This window comes from Nerophis lumbriciformis, linkage group LG08 (assembly GCF_033978685.3).
Source record: "Nerophis lumbriciformis linkage group LG08, RoL_Nlum_v2.1, whole genome shotgun sequence".
In the NCBI taxonomy this organism is placed as follows: Eukaryota; Metazoa; Chordata; class Actinopteri; order Syngnathiformes; family Syngnathidae; genus Nerophis; species Nerophis lumbriciformis.
In genome coordinates this window covers 48,232,286-48,255,418 of record NC_084555.2, presented here as the reverse complement: position 1 = coordinate 48,255,418, position 23,133 = coordinate 48,232,286, and the positions used below count along the sequence as shown (strand labels likewise).

Below are 23,133 nucleotides of genomic sequence, written 5' to 3'. Positions count from 1 at the left end.
GCAACATCCAACACGGCGCCACTCCTCATGTAAACAGGAAGTACAAATGACAAGGCAACATCCAACACAGCGCCCCCCCCTTATGTAAACAGGAAGTAGGCAACATCCAACACGGCGCCCCCTTCATGTAAACAGGAAGTCGGCAACATCCGACACAGCACCCCCTCATGTAAACAGGAAGTACAAATGACAAGGCAACATCCAACACGCGCCCCCCCTCATGTAAACAGGAAGTAGGCAACATCCAACACGCGCCCCCCCTCATGTAAACAGGAAGTCGGCAACATCCGACACAGCACCCCCTCATGTAAACAGGAAGTACAAATGACAAGGCAACATCCAACACTCGCCCCCCCTCATTTAAACAGGAAGTAGGCAACATCCAACACGGTGCCCCCTCATGTAAACAGGAAGTACAAATGACAAGGCAACATCCAACACTCGCCCCCCCCTCATGTAAACAGGAAGTAGGCAACATCCAACACGGCGCCCCCTCATGTAAACAGGAAGTACAAATGACAAGGTAACATCCAACACGGCGCCACCCCCTCATGTAAACAGGAAGTAGGCAACATCCAACACGGCGCCCCCTCATGTAAACAGGAAGTACAAATGACAAGGCAACATCCAACACGCGCCCCCCCTCATGTAAACAGGAAGTAGGCAACATCCAACACGCGCCCCGCCTCATGTAAACAGGAAGTCGGCAACATCCGACACAGCACCCCCTCATGTAAACAGGAAGTACAAATGACAAGGCAACATCCAACACTCGCCCCCCCTCATTTAAACAGGAAGTAGGCAACATCCAACACGGTGCCCCCTCATGTAAACAGGAAGTACAAATGACAAGGCAACATCCAACACGGCGCCACCCCCTCATGTAAACAGGAAGTACAAATGACAAGGCAACATCCAACACAGCGCCCCCCCCCTTATGTAAACAGGAAGTAGGCAACATCCAACACGGCGCCCCCTTCATGTAAACAGGAAGTCGGCAACATCCGACACAGCACCCCCTCATGTAAACAGGAAGTACAAATGACAAGGCAACATCCAACACGCGCCCCCCCTCATGTAAACAGGAAGTAGGCAACATCCAACACGCGCCCCCCCTCATGTAAACAGGAAGTCGGCAACATCCGACACAGCACCCCCTCATGTAAACAGGAAGTACAAATGACAAGGCAACATCCAACACTCGCCCCCCCTCATTTAAACAGGAAGTAGGCAACATCCAACACGGTGCCCCCTCATGTAAACAGGAAGTACAAATGACAAGGCAACATCCAACACTCGCCCCCCCCTCATGTAAACAGGAAGTAGGCAACATCCAACACGGCGCCCCCTCATGTAAACAGGAAGTACAAATGACAAGGTAACATCCAACACGGCGCCACCCCCTCATGTAAACAGGAAGTAGGCAACATCCAACACGGCGCCCCCTCATGTAAACAGGAAGTACAAATGACAAGGCAACATCCAACACGCGCCCCCCCTCATGTAAACAGGAAGTAGGCAACATCCAACACGCGCCCCCCCTCATGTAAACAGGAAGTCGGCAACATCCGACACAGCACCCCCTCATGTAAACAGGAAGTACAAATGACAAGGCAACATCCAACACTCGCCCCCCCTCATTTAAACAGGAAGTAGGCAACATCCAACACGGTGCCCCCTCATGTAAACAGGAAGTACAAATGACAAGGCAACATCCAACACTCGCCCCCCCCTCATGTAAACAGGAAGTAGGCAACATCCAACACGGCGCCCCCTCATGTAAACAGGAAGTACAAATGACAAGGTAACATCCAACACGGCGCCCCCTCATGTAAACAGGAAGTACAAATGACAAGGCAACATCCAACACTCGCCCCCCCCTCATGTAAACAGGAAGTCGGCAACATCCGACACAGCACCCCCTCATGTAAACAGGAAGTACAAATGACAAGGCAACATCCAACACAGCGCCCCCCCCTTATGTAAACAGGAAGTAGGCAACATCCAACACGGCGCCCCCTTCATGTAAACAGGAAGTCGGCAACATCCGACACAGCACCCCCTCATGTAAACAGGAAGTACAAATGACAAGGCAACATCCAACACGCGCCCCCCCTCATGTAAACAGGAAGTAGGCAACATCCAACACGCGCCCCCCCTCATGTAAACAGGAAGTAGGCAACATCCAACACAGCACCACTCCTCATGTAAACAGGAAGTACAAATGACAAGGCAACATCCAACACAGCGCCCCCCCCCTTATGTAAACAGGAAGTAGGCAACATCCAACACGGCGCCCCCTTCATGTAAACAGGAAGTCGGCAACATCCGACACAGCACCCCCTCATGTAAACAGGAAGTACAAATGACAAGGCAACATCCAACACGCGCCCCCCCTCATGTAAACAGGAAGTAGGCAACATCCAACACGCGCCCCCCCTCATGTAAACAGGAAGTCGGCAACATCCGACACAGCACCCCCTCATGTAAACAGGAAGTACAAATGACAAGGCAACATCCAACACTCGCCCCCCCTCATTTAAACAGGAAGTAGGCAACATCCAACACGGCGCCCCCTCATGTAAACAGGAAGTACAAATGACTAGGTAAAATCCAACACGGCGCCACCCCTCATGTAAACAGGAAGTACAAATGACAAGGCAACATCCAACACGGCGCCCCGCCCTCATGTAAACAGGAAGTAGGCAACATCCAACACGGCGCCCCCTCATGTAAACAGGAAGTACAAATGACAAGGTAACATCCAACACGGCGCCCCGCCCTCATGTAAACAGGAAGTACAAATGACTAGGTAAAATCCAACACGGCGCCACCCCTCATGTAAACAGGAAGTACAAATGACAAGGCAACATCCAACACTCGCCCCCCCCTCATGTAAACAGGAAGTAGGCAACATCCAACACGGCGCCCCCTCATGTAAACAGGAAGTACAAATGACTAGGTAAAATCCAACACGGCGCCACCCCTCATGTAAACAGGAAGTAGGCAACATCTAACTTGGCGCCACTCCTCATGTAAACAGGAAGTACAAATGACAAGGCAACATCCACCACGGCGCCCCGCCCTCATGTAAACAGGAAGTACAAATGACAAGGCAACATCCAACACTCGCCCCCCCTCATGTAAACAGGAAGTACAAATGACAAGGCAACATCCAACACAGCGCCCCGCCCTCATGTAAACAGGAAGTAGGCAACATCTAACTTGGCGCCACTCCTCATGTAAACAGGAAGTACAAATGACAAGGCAACATCCACCACGGCGCCCCGCCCTCATGTAAACAGGAAGTAGGCAACATCTAACTTGGCGCCACTCCTCATGTAAACAGGAAGTACAAATGACAAGGCAACATCCAACACTCGCCCCCCCTCATGTAAACAGGAAGTAGGCAACATCCAACACGGCGCCCCGCCCTCATGTAAACAGGAAGTACAAATGACAAGGCAACATCCAACACGGCGCCCCCCCCTCATGTAAACAGGAAGTAGGCAAAATCCAACACGGCGCCCCCCTCATGTAAACAGGAAGTACAAATGACAAAGCAACATGCAACACGGCGCCCCCCCTCATGTGAACAGGAAGTACAAATGACAAGGCAACATGCAACACGGCGCCCCCTTCATGTAAACAGGAAGTCGGCAACATCCAACACGGCACCCCTCATGTAAACAGGAAGTACAAATGACAAGGCAACATCCAACACGGCGCCCCCCCCTCATGTAAACAGGAAGTAGGCAACATCAAAAAAGGCGCCCCGCTCATGTAAACAGGAAGTACAAATGACAAGGCAACATCCAACACGGCGCCCCGCCCTCATGTAAACAGGAAGTAGGCAACATCCAACACGGCGCCACTCCTCATGTAAACAGGAAGTACAAATGACAAGGCAACATCCAACACAGCGCCCCCCCCTTATGTAAACAGGAAGTAGGCAACATCCAACACGGCGCCCCCTTCATGTAAACAGGAAGTCGGCAACATCCGACACAGCACCCCCTCATGTAAACAGGAAGTACAAATGACAAGGCAACATCCAACACGCGCCCCCCCTCATGTAAACAGGAAGTAGGCAACATCCAACACGCGCCCCCCCTCATGTAAACAGGAAGTCGGCAACATCCGACACAGCACCCCCTCATGTAAACAGGAAGTACAAATGACAAGGCAACATCCAACACTCGCCCCCCCTCATTTAAACAGGAAGTAAGCAACATCCAACACGGTGCCCCCTCATGTAAACAGGAAGTACAAATGACAAGGCAACATCCAACACTCGCCCCCCCCTCATGTAAACAGGAAGTAGGCAACATCCAACACGGCGCCCCCTCATGTAAACAGGAAGTACAAATGACAAGGTAACATCCAACACGGCGCCACCCCCTCATGTAAACAGGAAGTAGGCAACATCCAACACGGCGCCCCCTCATGTAAACAGGAAGTACAAATGACAAGGCAACATCCAACACGCGCCCCCCCTCATGTAAACAGGAAGTAGGCAACATCCAACACGCGCCCCGCCTCATGTAAACAGGAAGTCGGCAACATCCGACACAGCACCCCCTCATGTAAACAGGAAGTACAAATGACAAGGCAACATCCAACACTCGCCCCCCCTCATTTAAACAGGAAGTAGGCAACATCCAACACGGTGCCCCCTCATGTAAACAGGAAGTACAAATGACAAGGCAACATCCAACACGGCGCCACCCCCTCATGTAAACAGGAAGTACAAATGACAAGGCAACATCCAACACAGCGCCCCCCCCCTTATGTAAACAGGAAGTAGGCAACATCCAACACGGCGCCCCCTTCATGTAAACAGGAAGTCGGCAACATCCGACACAGCACCCCCTCATGTAAACAGGAAGTACAAATGACAAGGCAACATCCAACACGCGCCCCCCCTCATGTAAACAGGAAGTAGGCAACATCCAACACGCGCCCCCCCTCATGTAAACAGGAAGTCGGCAACATCCGACACAGCACCCCCTCATGTAAACAGGAAGTACAAATGACAAGGCAACATCCAACACTCGCCCCCCCTCATTTAAACAGGAAGTAGGCAACATCCAACACGGTGCCCCCTCATGTAAACAGGAAGTACAAATGACAAGGCAACATCCAACACTCGCCCCCCCCTCATGTAAACAGGAAGTAGGCAACATCCAACACGGCGCCCCCTCATGTAAACAGGAAGTACAAATGACAAGGTAACATCCAACACGGCGCCACCCCCTCATGTAAACAGGAAGTAGGCAACATCCAACACGGCGCCCCCTCATGTAAACAGGAAGTACAAATGACAAGGCAACATCCAACACGCGCCCCCCCTCATGTAAACAGGAAGTAGGCAACATCCAACACGCGCCCCCCCTCATGTAAACAGGAAGTCGGCAACATCCGACACAGCACCCCCTCATGTAAACAGGAAGTACAAATGACAAGGCAACATCCAACACTCGCCCCCCCTCATTTAAACAGGAAGTAGGCAACATCCAACACGGTGCCCCCTCATGTAAACAGGAAGTACAAATGACAAGGCAACATCCAACACTCGCCCCCCCCTCATGTAAACAGGAAGTAGGCAACATCCAACACGGCGCCCCCTCATGTAAACAGGAAGTACAAATGACAAGGTAACATCCAACACGGCGCCACCCCCTCATGTAAACAGGAAGTAGGCAACATCCAACACGGCGCCCCCTCATGTAAACAGGAAGTACAAATGACAAGGTAACATCCAACACGGCGCCCCCTCATGTAAACAGGAAGTACAAATGACAAGGCAACATCCAACACTCGCCCCCCCCTCATGTAAACAGGAAGTCGGCAACATCCGACACAGCACCCCCTCATGTAAACAGGAAGTACAAATGACAAGGCAACATCCAACACAGCGCCCCCCCCTTATGTAAACAGGAAGTAGGCAACATCCAACACGGCGCCCCCTTCATGTAAACAGGAAGTCGGCAACATCCGACACAGCACCCCCTCATGTAAACAGGAAGTACAAATGACAAGGCAACATCCAACACGCGCCCCCCCTCATGTAAACAGGAAGTAGGCAACATCCAACACGCGCCCCCCCTCATGTAAACAGGAAGTAGGCAACATCCAACACAGCACCACTCCTCATGTAAACAGGAAGTACAAATGACAAGGCAACATCCAACACAGCGCCCCCCCCCTTATGTAAACAGGAAGTAGGCAACATCCAACACGGCGCCCCCTTCATGTAAACAGGAAGTCGGCAACATCCGACACAGCACCCCCTCATGTAAACAGGAAGTACAAATGACAAGGCAACATCCAACACGCGCCCCCCCTCATGTAAACAGGAAGTAGGCAACATCCAACACGCGCCCCCCCTCATGTAAACAGGAAGTCGGCAACATCCGACACAGCACCCCCTCATGTAAACAGGAAGTACAAATGACAAGGCAACATCCAACACTCGCCCCCCCTCATTTAAACAGGAAGTAGGCAACATCCAACACGGCGCCCCCTCATGTAAACAGGAAGTACAAATGACTAGGTAAAATCCAACACGGCGCCACCCCTCATGTAAACAGGAAGTACAAATGACAAGGCAACATCCAACACGGCGCCCCGCCCTCATGTAAACAGGAAGTACAAATGACAAGGCAACATCCAACACTCGCCCCCCCCTCATGTAAACAGGAAGTAGGCAACATCCAACACGGCGCCCCCTCATGTAAACAGGAAGTACAAATGACTAGGTAAAATCCAACACGGCGCCACCCCTCATGTAAACAGGAAGTAGGCAACATCTAACTTGGCGCCACTCCTCATGTAAACAGGAAGTACAAATGACAAGGCAACATCCACCACGGCGCCCCGCCCTCATGTAAACAGGAAGTACAAATGACAAGGCAACATCCAACACTCGCCCCCCCTCATGTAAACAGGAAGTACAAATGACAAGGCAACATCCAACACAGCGCCCCGCCCTCATGTAAACAGGAAGTAGGCAACATCTAACTTGGCGCCACTCCTCATGTAAACAGGAAGTACAAATGACAAGGCAACATCCACCACGGCGCCCCGCCCTCATGTAAACAGGAAGTAGGCAACATCTAACTTGGCGCCACTCCTCATGTAAACAGGAAGTACAAATGACAAGGCAACATCCAACACAGCGCCCCGCCCTCATGTAAACAGGAAGTCGGCAACATCCGACACAGCACCCCCTCATGTAAACAGGAAGTACAAATGACAAGGCAACATCCAACACTCGCCCCCCCTCATTTAAACAGGAAGTAGGCAACATCCAACACGGCGCCCCCTCATGTAAACAGGAAGTACAAATGACAAGGTAACATCCAACACGGCGCCCCGCCCTCATGTAAACAGGAAGTAGGCAACATCCAACACGGCGCCCCGCCCTCATGTAAACAGGAAGTACAAATGACTAGGTAAAATCCAACACGGCGCCACCCCTCATGTAAACAGGAAGTACAAATGACAAGGCAACATCCAACACAGCGCCCCGCCCTCATGTAAACAGGAAGTAGGCAACATCTAACTTGGCGCCACTCCTCATGTAAACAGGAAGTACAAATGACAAGGCAACATCCACCACGGCGCCCCGCCCTCATGTAAACAGGAAGTCGGCAACATCCGACACAGCACCCCCTCATGTAAACAGGAAGTACAAATGACAAGGCAACATCCAACACTCGCCCCCCCTCATTTAAACAGGAAGTAGGCAACATCCAACACGGCGCCCCCTCATGTAAACAGGAAGTACAAATGACAAGGTAACATCCAACACGGCGCCCCGCCCTCATGTAAACAGGAAGTAGGCAACATCCAACACGGCGCCCCGCCCTCATGTAAACAGGAAGTACAAATGACTAGGTAAAATCCAACACGGCGCCACCCCTCATGTAAACAGGAAGTACAAATGACAAGGCAACATCCAACACAGCGCCCCGCCCTCATGTAAACAGGAAGTAGGCAACATCTAACTTGGCGCCACTCCTCATGTAAACAGGAAGTACAAATGACAAGGCAACATCCACCACGGCGCCCCGCCCTCATGTAAACAGGAAGTACAAATGACAAGGCAACATCCAACACTCGCCCCCCCTCATGTAAACAGGAAGTACAAATGACTAGGCAACATCCAACACAGCACCCCCCCCCTTATGTAAACAGGAAGTCGGCAACATCCGACACAGCACCCCCTCATGTAAACAGGAAGTAGGCAACATCCAACACGCGCCCCCCCTCATGTAAACAGGAAGTAGGCAACATCCAACACGCGCCCCCCCTCATGTAAACAGGAAGTCGGCAACATCCGACACAGCACCCCCTCATGTAAACAGGAAGTACAAATGACAAGGCAACATCCAACACTCGCCCCCCCTCATGTAAACAGGAAGTAGGCAACATCCAACACGGCGCCCCGCCCTCATGTAAACAGGAAGTACAAATGACTAGGTAAAATCCAACACGGCGCCACCCCTCATGTAAACAGGAAGTACAAATGACAAGGCAACATCCAACACAGCGCCCCGCCCTCATGTAAACAGGAAGTAGGCAACATCTAACTTGGCGCCACTCCTCATGTAAACAGGAAGTACAAATGACAAGGCAACATCCACCACGGCGCCCCGCCCTCATGTAAACAGGAAGTACAAATGACAAGGCAACATCCAACACTCGCCCCCCCTCATGTAAACAGGAAGTAGGCAACATCCAACACGGCGCCCCGCCCTCATGTAAACAGGAAGTACAAATGACTAGGTAAAATCCAACACGGCGCCACCCCTCATGTAAACAGGAAGTACAAATGACAAGGCAACATCCAACACAGCGCCCCCCCCCTTATGTAAACAGGAAGTAGGCAACATCCAACACGGCGCCCCCTTCATGTAAACAGGAAGTCGGCAACATCCGACACAGCACCCCCTCATGTAAACAGGAAGTACAAATGACAAGGCAACATCCAACACGCGCCCCCCCTCATATAAACAGAAAGTAGGCAACATCCAACACGCGCCCCCCCTCATGTAAACAGGAAGTCGGCAACATCCGACACAGCACCCCCTCATGTAAACAGGAAGTACAAATGACAAGGCAACATCCAACACTCGCCCCCCCTCATTTAAACAGGAAGTAGGCAACATCCAACACGGCGCCCCCTCATGTAAACAGGAAGTACAAATGACAAGGTAACATCCAACACGGCGCCACCCCCTCATGTAAACAGGAAGTAGGCAACATCCAACACGGCGCCCCGCCCTCATGTAAACAGGAAGTACAAATGACAAGGCAACATCCAACACTCGCCCCCCCCTCATGTAAACAGGAAGTAGGCAACATCCAACACGGCGCCCCCTCATGTAAACAGGAAGTACAAATGACAAGGCAACATCCAACACGGCGCCACCCCTCATGTAAACAGGAAGTACAAATGACAAGGCAACATCCAACACAGCGCCCCGCCCTCATGTAAACAGGAAGTAGGCAACATCTAACTTGGCGCCACTCCTCATGTAAACAGGAAGTACAAATGACAAGGCAACATCCACCACGGCGCCCCGCCCTCATGTAAACAGGAAGTACAAATGACAAGGCAACATCCAACACTCGCCCCCCCTCATGTAAACAGGAAGTAGGCAACATCCAACACGGCGCCCCGCCCTCATGTAAACAGGAAGTACAAATGACAAGGCAACATCCAACACTCGCCCCCCCTCATGTAAACAGGAAGTAGGCAACATCCAACACGGCGCCCCGCCCTCATGTAAACAGGAAGTACAAATGACAAGGCAACATCCAACACTCGCCCCCCCTCATGTAAACAGGAAGTAGGCAACATCCAACACGGCGCCCCCTCATGTAAACAGGAAGTACAAATGACTAGGTAAAATCCAACACGGCGCCCCCCTCATGTAAACAGGAAGTAGGCAACATCCAACTTGGCGCCACTCCTCATGTAAACAGGAAGTACAAATGACAAGGCAACATCCAACACGGCGCCCCCTCATGTAAACAGGAAGTAGGCAACATCCAACACAGCGCCCCCTTCATGTAAACAGGAAGTAGGCAACATCCAACACGGCGCCCCCCCTCATGTAAACAGGAAGTAGGCAAAATCCAACACGGCGCCCCCCTCATGTAAACAGGAAGTACAAATGACAAGGTAACATCCAACACGGCGCCCCGCCCTCATGTAAACAGGAAGTACAAATGACAAGGCAACATCCAACACTCGCCCCCCCCTCATGTAAACAGGAAGTAGGCAACATCCAACACGGCGCCCCCTCATGTAAACAGGAAGTACAAATGACTAGGTAAAATCCAACACGGCGCCACCCCCTCATGTAAACAGGAAGTACAAATGACAAGGCAACATCCAACACGCGCCCCCCCTCATGTAAACAGGAAGTAGGCAACATCCAACACGCGCCCCCCCTCATGTAAACAGGAAGTAGGCAACATCCAACACAGCACCACTCCTCATGTAAACAGGAAGTACAAATGACAAGGCAACATCCAACACAGCGCCCCCCCCCTTATGTAAACAGGAAGTAGGCAACATCCAACACGGCGCCCCCTTCATGTAAACAGGAAGTCGGCAACATCCGACACAGCACCCCCTCATGTAAACAGGAAGTACAAATGACAAGGCAACATCCAACACGCGCCCCCCCTCATGTAAACAGGAAGTAGGCAACATCCAACACGCGCCCCCCCTCATGTAAACAGGAAGTCGGCAACATCCGACACAGCACCCCCTCATGTAAACAGGAAGTACAAATGACAAGGCAACATCCAACACTCGCCCCCCCTCATTTAAACAGGAAGTAGGCAACATCCAACACGGCGCCCCCTCATGTAAACAGGAAGTACAAATGACTAGGTAAAATCCAACACGGCGCCACCCCTCATGTAAACAGGAAGTACAAATGACAAGGCAACATCCAACACGGCGCCCCGCCCTCATGTAAACAGGAAGTAGGCAACATCCAACACGGCGCCCCCTCATGTAAACAGGAAGTACAAATGACAAGGTAACATCCAACACGGCGCCCCGCCCTCATGTAAACAGGAAGTACAAATGACTAGGTAAAATCCAACACGGCGCCACCCCTCATGTAAACAGGAAGTACAAATGACAAGGCAACATCCAACACTCGCCCCCCCCTCATGTAAACAGGAAGTAGGCAACATCCAACACGGCGCCCCCTCATGTAAACAGGAAGTACAAATGACTAGGTAAAATCCAACACGGCGCCACCCCTCATGTAAACAGGAAGTAGGCAACATCTAACTTGGCGCCACTCCTCATGTAAACAGGAAGTACAAATGACAAGGCAACATCCACCACGGCGCCCCGCCCTCATGTAAACAGGAAGTACAAATGACAAGGCAACATCCAACACTCGCCCCCCCTCATGTAAACAGGAAGTACAAATGACAAGGCAACATCCAACACAGCGCCCCGCCCTCATGTAAACAGGAAGTAGGCAACATCTAACTTGGCGCCACTCCTCATGTAAACAGGAAGTACAAATGACAAGGCAACATCCACCACGGCGCCCCGCCCTCATGTAAACAGGAAGTAGGCAACATCTAACTTGGCGCCACTCCTCATGTAAACAGGAAGTACAAATGACAAGGCAACATCCAACACTCGCCCCCCCTCATGTAAACAGGAAGTAGGCAACATCCAACACGGCGCCCCGCCCTCATGTAAACAGGAAGTACAAATGACAAGGCAACATCCAACACGGCGCCCCCCCCTCATGTAAACAGGAAGTAGGCAAAATCCAACACGGCGCCCCCCTCATGTAAACAGGAAGTACAAATGACAAAGCAACATGCAACACGGCGCCCCCCCTCATGTGAACAGGAAGTACAAATGACAAGGCAACATGCAACACGGCGCCCCCTTCATGTAAACAGGAAGTCGGCAACATCCAACACGGCACCCCTCATGTAAACAGGAAGTACAAATGACAAGGCAACATCCAACACGGCGCCCCCCCCTCATGTAAACAGGAAGTAGGCAACATCAAAAAAGGCGCCCCGCTCATGTAAACAGGAAGTACAAATGACAAGGCAACATCCAACACGGCGCCCCGCCCTCATGTAAACAGGAAGTAGGCAACATCCAACACGGCGCCACTCCTCATGTAAACAGGAAGTACAAATGACAAGGCAACATCCAACACAGCGCCCCCCCCTTATGTAAACAGGAAGTAGGCAACATCCAACACGGCGCCCCCTTCATGTAAACAGGAAGTCGGCAACATCCGACACAGCACCCCCTCATGTAAACAGGAAGTACAAATGACAAGGCAACATCCAACACGCGCCCCCCCTCATGTAAACAGGAAGTAGGCAACATCCAACACGCGCCCCCCCTCATGTAAACAGGAAGTCGGCAACATCCGACACAGCACCCCCTCATGTAAACAGGAAGTACAAATGACAAGGCAACATCCAACACTCGCCCCCCCTCATTTAAACAGGAAGTAAGCAACATCCAACACGGTGCCCCCTCATGTAAACAGGAAGTACAAATGACAAGGCAACATCCAACACTCGCCCCCCCCTCATGTAAACAGGAAGTAGGCAACATCCAACACGGCGCCCCCTCATGTAAACAGGAAGTACAAATGACAAGGTAACATCCAACACGGCGCCACCCCCTCATGTAAACAGGAAGTAGGCAACATCCAACACGGCGCCCCCTCATGTAAACAGGAAGTACAAATGACAAGGCAACATCCAACACGCGCCCCCCCTCATGTAAACAGGAAGTAGGCAACATCCAACACGCGCCCCGCCTCATGTAAACAGGAAGTCGGCAACATCCGACACAGCACCCCCTCATGTAAACAGGAAGTACAAATGACAAGGCAACATCCAACACTCGCCCCCCCTCATTTAAACAGGAAGTAGGCAACATCCAACACGGTGCCCCCTCATGTAAACAGGAAGTACAAATGACAAGGCAACATCCAACACGGCGCCACCCCCTCATGTAAACAGGAAGTACAAATGACAAGGCAACATCCAACACGGCGCCCCCTTCATGTAAACAGGAAGTCGGCAACATCCGACACAGCACCCCCTCATGTAAACAGGAAGTACAAATGACAAGGCAACATCCAACACGCGCCCCCCCTCATGTAAACAGGAAGTAGGCAACATCCAACACGCGCCCCCCTCATGTAAACAGGAAGTCGGCAACATCCGACACAGCACCCCCTCATGTAAACAGGAAGTACAAATGACAAGGCAACATCCAACACTCGCCCCCCCTCATTTAAACAGGAAGTAGGCAACATCCAACACGGTGCCCCCTCATGTAAACAGGAAGTACAAATGACAAGGCAACATCCAACACTCGCCCCCCCCTCATGTAAACAGGAAGTAGGCAACATCCAACACGGCGCCCCCTCATGTAAACAGGAAGTACAAATGACAAGGTAACATCCAACACGGCGCCACCCCCTCATGTAAACAGGAAGTAGGCAACATCCAACACGGCGCCCCCTCATGTAAACAGGAAGTACAAATGACAAGGCAACATCCAACACGCGCCCCCCCTCATGTAAACAGGAAGTAGGCAACATCCAACACGCGCCCCCCCTCATGTAAACAGGAAGTCGGCAACATCCGACACAGCACCCCCTCATGTAAACAGGAAGTACAAATGACAAGGCAACATCCAACACTCGCCCCCCCTCATTTAAACAGGAAGTAGGCAACATCCAACACGGTGCCCCCTCATGTAAACAGGAAGTACAAATGACAAGGCAACATCCAACACTCGCCCCCCCCTCATGTAAACAGGAAGTAGGCAACATCCAACACGGCGCCCCCTCATGTAAACAGGAAGTACAAATGACAAGGTAACATCCAACACGGCGCCACCCCCTCATGTAAACAGGAAGTAGGCAACATCCAACACGGCGCCCCCTCATGTAAACAGGAAGTACAAATGACAAGGTAACATCCAACACGGCGCCCCCTCATGTAAACAGGAAGTACAAATGACAAGGCAACATCCAACACTCGCCCCCCCCTCATGTAAACAGGAAGTCGGCAACATCCGACACAGCACCCCCTCATGTAAACAGGAAGTACAAATGACAAGGCAACATCCAACACAGCGCCCCCCCCTTATGTAAACAGGAAGTAGGCAACATCCAACACGGCGCCCCCTTCATGTAAACAGGAAGTCGGCAACATCCGACACAGCACCCCCTCATGTAAACAGGAAGTACAAATGACAAGGCAACATCCAACACGCGCCCCCCCTCATGTAAACAGGAAGTAGGCAACATCCAACACGCGCCCCCCCTCATGTAAACAGGAAGTAGGCAACATCCAACACAGCACCACTCCTCATGTAAACAGGAAGTACAAATGACAAGGCAACATCCAACACAGCGCCCCCCCCCTTATGTAAACAGGAAGTAGGCAACATCCAACACGGCGCCCCCTTCATGTAAACAGGAAGTCGGCAACATCCGACACAGCACCCCCTCATGTAAACAGGAAGTACAAATGACAAGGCAACATCCAACACGCGCCCCCCCTCATGTAAACAGGAAGTAGGCAACATCCAACACGCGCCCCCCCTCATGTAAACAGGAAGTCGGCAACATCCGACACAGCACCCCCTCATGTAAACAGGAAGTACAAATGACAAGGCAACATCCAACACTCGCCCCCCCTCATTTAAACAGGAAGTAGGCAACATCCAACACGGCGCCCCCTCATGTAAACAGGAAGTACAAATGACTAGGTAAAATCCAACACGGCGCCACCCCTCATGTAAACAGGAAGTACAAATGACAAGGCAACATCCAACACGGCGCCCCGCCCTCATGTAAACAGGAAGTAGGCAACATCCAACACGGCGCCCCCTCATGTAAACAGGAAGTACAAATGACAAGGTAACATCCAACACGGCGCCCCGCCCTCATGTAAACAGGAAGTACAAATGACTAGGTAAAATCCAACACGGCGCCACCCCTCATGTAAACAGGAAGTACAAATGACAAGGCAACATCCAACACTCGCCCCCCCCTCATGTAAACAGGAAGTAGGCAACATCCAACACGGCGCCCCCTCATGTAAACAGGAAGTACAAATGACTAGGTAAAATCCAACACGGCGCCACCCCTCATGTAAACAGGAAGTAGGCAACATCTAACTTGGCGCCACTCCTCATGTAAACAGGAAGTACAAATGACAAGGCAACATCCACCACGGCGCCCCGCCCTCATGTAAACAGGAAGTACAAATGACAAGGCAACATCCAACACTCGCCCCCCCTCATGTAAACAGGAAGTACAAATGACAAGGCAACATCCAACACAGCGCCCCGCCCTCATGTAAACAGGAAGTAGGCAACATCTAACTTGGCGCCACTCCTCATGTAAACAGGAAGTACAAATGACAAGGCAACATCCACCACGGCGCCCCGCCCTCATGTAAACAGGAAGTAGGCAACATCTAACTTGGCGCCACTCCTCATGTAAACAGGAAGTACAAATGACAAGGCAACATCCAACACAGCGCCCCGCCCTCATGTAAACAGGAAGTCGGCAACATCCGACACAGCACCCCCTCATGTAAACAGGAAGTACAAATGACAAGGCAACATCCAACACTCGCCCCCCCTCATTTAAACAGGAAGTAGGCAACATCCAACACGGCGCCCCCTCATGTAAACAGGAAGTACAAATGACAAGGTAACATCCAACACGGCGCCCCGCCCTCATGTAAACAGGAAGTAGGCAACATCCAACACGGCGCCCCGCCCTCATGTAAACAGGAAGTACAAATGACTAGGTAAAATCCAACACGGCGCCACCCCTCATGTAAACAGGAAGTACAAATGACAAGGCAACATCCAACACAGCGCCCCGCCCTCATGTAAACAGGAAGTAGGCAACATCTAACTTGGCGCCACTCCTCATGTAAACAGGAAGTACAAATGACAAGGCAACATCCACCACGGCGCCCCGCCCTCATGTAAACAGGAAGTACAAATGACAAGGCAACATCCAACACTCGCCCCCCCTCATGTAAACAGGAAGTACAAATGACTAGGCAACATCCAACACAGCACCCCCCCCCTTATGTAAACAGGAAGTCGGCAACATCCGACACAGCACCCCCTCATGTAAACAGGAAGTAGGCAACATCCAACACGCGCCCCCCCTCATGTAAACAGGAAGTAGGCAACATCCAACACGCGCCCCCCCTCATGTAAACAGGAAGTCGGCAACATCCGACACAGCACCCCCTCATGTAAACAGGAAGTACAAATGACAAGGCAACATCCAACACTCGCCCCCCCTCATGTAAACAGGAAGTAGGCAACATCCAACACGGCGCCCCGCCCTCATGTAAACAGGAAGTACAAATGACTAGGTAAAATCCAACACGGCGCCACCCCTCATGTAAACAGGAAGTACAAATGACAAGGCAACATCCAACACAGCGCCCCGCCCTCATGTAAACAGGAAGTAGGCAACATCTAACTTGGCGCCACTCCTCATGTAAACAGGAAGTACAAATGACAAGGCAACATCCACCACGGCGCCCCGCCCTCATGTAAACAGGAAGTACAAATGACAAGGCAACATCCAACACTCGCCCCCCCTCATGTAAACAGGAAGTAGGCAACATCCAACACGGCGCCCCGCCCTCATGTAAACAGGAAGTACAAATGACTAGGTAAAATCCAACACGGCGCCACCCCTCATGTAAACAGGAAGTACAAATGACAAGGCAACATCCAACACAGCGCCCCCCCCCTTATGTAAACAGGAAGTAGGCAACATCCAACACGGCGCCCCCTTCATGTAAACAGGAAGTCGGCAACATCCGACACAGCACCCCCTCATGTAAACAGGAAGTACAAATGACAAGGCAACATCCAACACGCGCCCCCCCTCATATAAACAGAAAGTAGGCAACATCCAACACGCGCCCCCCCTCATGTAAACAGGAAGTCGGCAACATCCGACACAGCACCCCCTCATGTAAACAGGAAGTACAAATGACAAGGCAACATCCAACACTCGCCCCCCCTCATTTAAACAGGAAGTAGGCAACATCCAACACGGCGCCCCCTCATGTAAACAGGAAGTACAAATGACAAGGTAACATCCAACACGGCGCCACCCCCTCATGTAAACAGGAAGTAGGCAACATCCAACACGGCGCCCCGCCCTCATGTAAACAGGAAGTACAAATGACAAGGCAACATCCAACACTCGCCCCCCCCTCATGTAAACAGGAAGTAGGCAACATCCAACACGGCGCCCCCTCATGTAAACAGGAAGTACAAATGACAAGGCAACATCCAACACGGCGCCACCCCTCATGTAAACAGGAAGTACAAATGACAAGGCAACATCCACCACGGCGCCCCGCCCTCATGTAAACAGGAAGTAGGCAACATCTAACTTGGCGCCACTCCTCATGTAAACAGGAAGTACAAATGACAAGGCAACATCCACCACGGCGCCCCGCCCTCATGTAAACAGGAAGTACAAATGACAAGGCAACATCCAACACTCGCCCCCCCTCATGTAAACAGGAAGTAGGCAACATCCAACACGGCGCCCCGCCCTCATGTAAACAGGAAGTACAAATGACAAGGCAACATCCAACACTCGCCCCCCCTCATGTAAACAGGAAGTAGGCAACATCCAACACGGCGCCCCGCCCTCATGTAAACAGGAAGTACAAATGACAAGGCAACATCCAACACTCGCCCCCCCTCATGTAAACAGGAAGTAGGCAACATCCAACACGGCGCCCCCTCATGTAAACAGGAAGTACAAATGACTAGGTAAAATCCAACACGGCGCCCCCCTCATGTAAACAGGAAGTAGGCAACATCCAACTTGGCGCCACTCCTCATGTAAACAGGAAGTACAAATGACAAGGCAACATCCAACACGGCGCCCCCTCATGTAAACAGGAAGTAGGCAACATCCAACACAGCGCCCCCTTCATGTAAACAGGAAGTAGGCAACATCCAACACGGCGCCCCCCCTCATGTAAACAGGAAGTAGGCAAAATCCAACACGGCGCCCCCCTCATGTAAACAGGAAGTACAAATGACAAGGTAACATCCAACACGGCGCCCCGCCCTCATGTAAACAGGAAGTACAAATGACAAGGCAACATCCAACACTCGCCCCCCCCTCATGTAAACAGGAAGTAGGCAACATCCAACACGGCGCCCCCTCATGTAAACAGGAAGTACAAATGACTAGGTAAAATCCAACACGGCGCCACCCCTCATGTAAACAGGAAGTACAAATGACAAGGCAACATCCAACACAGCGCCCCGCCCTCATGTAAACAGGAAGTAGGCAACATCTAACTTGGCGCCACTCCTCATGTAAACAGGAAGTACAAATGACAAGGCAACATCCACCACGGCGCCCCGCCCTCATGTAAACAGGAAGTACAAATGACAAGGCAACATCCAACACTCGCCCCCCCTCATGTAAACAGGAAGTAGGCAACATCCAACACGGCGCCCCGCCCTCATGTAAACAGGAAGTACAAATGACAAGGCAACATCCACCACGGCGCCCCGCCCTCATGTAAACAGGAAGTACAAATGACAAGGCAACATCCAACACTCGCCCCCCCTCATGTAAACAGGAAGTAGGCAACATCCAACACGGCGCCCCGCCCTCATGTAAACAGGAAGTACAAATGACAAGGCAACATCCAACACTCGCCCCCCCCTCATGTAAACAGGAAGTAGGCAACATCCAACACGGCGCCCCCTCATGTAAACAGGAAGTACAAATGACTAGGCAACATCCAACACTCGCCCCCCCTCATGTAAACAGGAAGTAGGCAACATCCAACACGGCGCCCCGCCCTCATGTAAACAGGAAGTACAAATGACTAGGTAAAATCCAACACGGCGCCACCCCTCATGTAAACAGGAAGTACAAATGACAAGGCAACATCCAACACTCGCCCCCCCCTCATGTAAACAGGAAGTAGGCAACATCCAACACGGCGCCCCCTCATGTAAACAGGAAGTACAAATGACTAGGTAAAATCCAACACGGCGCCACCCCTCATGTAAACAGGAAGTACAAATGACAAGGCAACATCCAACACGCGCCCCCCCTCATGTAAACAGGAAGTAGGCAACATCCAACACGGCGCCCCCCCTCATGTAAACAGGAAGTAGGCAAAATCCAACACGGCGCCCCCCTCATGTAAACAGGAAGTACAAATGACAGTAAATCTGTGCCAAGCTGGACAAAATGTTGATATTGGTATATATTTAAGTCAAAGTGTTGGGATGTAGGTGAATCCATGTATGGTTTAGGTACAAACTAATACAAACTACAAACCCCGTTTCCATATGAGTTGGGAAATTGTGTTAAATGTAAATATTAACGGAATACAATGATTTGCCAATCCTTTTCAACCCATATTCAGTTGAATATGCTACAAAGACAACATATTTGATGTTCAAACTGAAACTTTTTTTTTTTGCAAATAATTGTTAACTTTAGAATTTGATGCCAGCAACACGTGACAAAGAAGTTGGGAAAGGTGGCAATAAATACTGATAAAGTTGAGGAATGCTCATCAAAGACTTATTTGGAACATCCCACAGGTGTGCAGGCAAATTGGGAACAGGTGGGTGCCATGGTTGGGTAGATTCCATAAAATGCTTAGTCATTCACAAACAAGGATGGGGCGAGGGTCACCACTTTGTCAACAAATGCGTGAGCAAATTGTTGAACAGTTTAAGAAAAACCTTTCTCAACCAGCTATTGCAAGGAATTTAGGGATTTCACCATCTACGGTCCGTAATATCATCAAAGGGTTCAGAGAATCTGGAGAAATCACTGCACGTAAGCAGCTAAGCCCGTGACTTTCGATCCCTCAGGCGGTACTGCATCAACAAGCGACATCAGTGTGTAAAGGATATCACCACATGGGCTCAGCAACACTTCAGAAACCCACTGTCAGTAACTACAGTTGGTCGCTACATCTGTAAGTGCAAGTTAAAACTCTCCTATGCAAGGCGAAAACCGTTTATCAACAACACCCAGAAACGCCGTCGGCTTCGCTGGGCCTGAGCTCATCTAAGATGGACTGATACAAAGTGGAAAAGTGTTCTGTGGTCTGAAGAGTCCACATTTCAAATTGTTTTTGGAAACTGGATGTCGTGTCCTCCGGATTAAAGAGGAAAAGAACCATCCGGATTGTTATAGGCGCAAAGTGTAAAAGGCAGCACTGTGTGATGGTATGGGGGTGTATTAGTGCCCAAGACATGGGTAACTTACACATCTGAAGGCGCCATTAATGCTGAAAGGTACATACAGGTTGTGGAGCAACATATGTTGCCATCCAAGCAACGTTACCATGGACGCCCCTGCTTATTTCAGCAAGACAATGCCAAGCCACGTGTTACATCAACCTGGCTTCATAGTAAAAGAGTGCAGGTACTAGACTGGCCTGCCTGTAGTCCAGACCTGTCTCCCATTGAAAATGTGTGGTGCATTATGAAGCCTAAAATACCACAACAGAGACCCCCGGACTGTTGAACAACTTAAGCTGTACATCAAGCAAGAATGGGAAAGAATTCCACCTGAGAAGCTTCAAAAATGTGTCTCCTCAGTTCCCAAACGTTTACGGAGTGTTGTTAAAAGGAAAGGCCATGTAACACAGTGGTGAACATGCCCTTTCCCAACTACTTTGGCATGTGTTGCAGCCATGAAATTCTAAGTTAATTATTATTTGCAAAAAAAAAATAAAGTTTATGAGTTTGAACATCAAATATGTTGTCTTTGTAGTGCATTCAACTGAATATGGGTTGAAAAGGATTTACAAATCATTGTATTCCGTTTATTTACATCTAACACAATTTCCCAACTCATATGGAAACGGGGTTTGTAGTATAACAAGTGTGTCCTTACACTACTGGTGTCCAAAGTGCGGCCCTGTGGTCACTTATTGTCCACAGCATGTTATTTAATGGCCATTAACATTGTAGAAATACAATGATAATAAAAGAAGTTATTAGATCATATTACACTAATTTGATCATCACCCAGAAAGCTGAAATGTGGATGCGTTGATTAGCCGTCTTGGCATATACACTATTGACATACATCAGCTTGGTTTTAGTATCTTTAAAGGTGAACATTATCACCAGACCTATGTAAGCGTCAATATATACCTTGATGTTGCAGAAAAAAGACCTTTTTTTTTTTAAACCGATTTCCGACCTCTAAATGGGTGAATTTTGGCGAATTAAACGCCTTTCTATTATTCGCTCTCGGAGCGATGACGTCACAGCGTGACGTAACATAGGGAAGCAATCCGCCATTTTCTCACTTTCGTCGGTGTGTTGTCGGAGGGTGTAACAACACGAACAGGGACCGATTCAAGTTGCACCAGTGGCCCAAAGATGCGAAAGTGGCAAGAAATTGGACGAAATTTGTTCAAATTACGAGGGTGTGGGGAAAGCCGACGAAATGGTCAGTCGTTTGTTCCGCACACTTTACCGATGAAAGCTATGCTACGACAGAGGTGGCAAGAATGTGTGGATATCCTGCGACACTCAAAGCAGATGCATTTCCAACGATAAAGTCAAAGAAATCTGCCGCCAGACCCCCATTGAATCTGCCGGAGTGTGTGAGCAATTCAGGGACAAAGGACCTCGGTAGCACGGCAAGCAATGGCAGCAGTTTGTTCCGGCAGACGAGCGAGCTAAACCCCCTGGATGTCTTGGCTCACACCGTCCCTTATGCCACCGAAGATGATCAAGAGAAGAATATCGACCCTAGCTTCCCTGGCCTGCTGACATCAACTCCAAAACTGGACAGATCAGCTTTCAGGAAAAGAGCGGATGAGGGTATGTCTACAGAATATATTAATTGATGAAAACTTTATTCATTACTCGCAGTTTTACATAAATTATTATACATAAACTGTTTACCAATAATTTAGCTTAAAAGCATTTATTTTTTTCAATCATTCGAGTACATTCAGGTAGTCTTGTGTAATGCAGTATTTTGTGTCTATTTAGGTATGGTTAACCGGAGTGCTGAAATCGTGGAAAAATATATGTTCTTAGCGCGCCTGCAATGGGCTGTCTGCACTCTCAAAGTGCATGTTGTCGCCAAATGTATTTCATATGCTGTAAACCTAGTTCACAGTTGTTAGTAATTATCTTATCAGACAGTGTTAAGCCGCTGAAATCCGAGTCTGAATCCGAGCTAATGTCGCTATAGCTTGCTGTTCTATCCGCCATGTTTGTTTGTGTTGGCATCACTATGTGACGTCACAGGAAAATGGACGGGTGTATATAACGATGGTTAAAATCAGGCACTTTGAAGCTTTTTTTTAAGGATATTGCGTGATGGGTAAAATTTTGAAAAAACTTCGAAAAATAAAATAAGCCACTGGGAACTGATTTTTAATGGTTTTAACCCTTCTGAAATTGTGATAATGTTCCCCTTTAATGAACAAAGTGTATGAAAGTGGCCTCCTCATCATTCAATTTGTCTAAACGTGACCCTCCTCGTGAATTTCCCCCAGGGATCAATAAAGTACTTTCTATTCTATTCTATAAGCGGTAGAAAATGGATGGATGGATAAATGTGGCCCTTGGTAGGAGTGGATTCTGGACAGCATTCTGTCACCAGCAGGACAATAGAATGTATGTCAATCAGAATCAGAATCAGAAATACTTTATTAATCCCCGAGGGGAAATAAAAAAATTTCCGCACAATCCCATTCAAGAGCAGACAATCATTACAGGGAGACATAACAGGATCGCTGACGGGTCTGTCAATTTCTGGCGCCCCTTACAAAAAAAAGGTGAGATACAGGTATACAACGGGGGTGAGGAAAAAAAACAGCCATCTTTGATTGTTTTTTATTACCATGAAGATACTTTGTCCTTGTTCAGTGATGTATTTATCTATGATGACTTCAAAATAGGTCAGATAGTTTGTCCATCTTTTACATGTTCATTAGTGATGGGTCCGGCAACACCGATGCATCGGCGCATGCGTCGAGCTCATAGAGCGAAACCCTGTG

General features: G+C 49.8%; 1 protein-coding gene across 1 annotated transcript in view; it reads left to right on the top strand.

Annotated features, from left to right (window-relative positions):
• LOC133611942 (transmembrane protein 116) overlaps positions 1–23,133 on the top strand; it is a 485,483-nt gene that overhangs the window by 193,732 nt on the left and 268,618 nt on the right. The window lies entirely within an intron of this gene.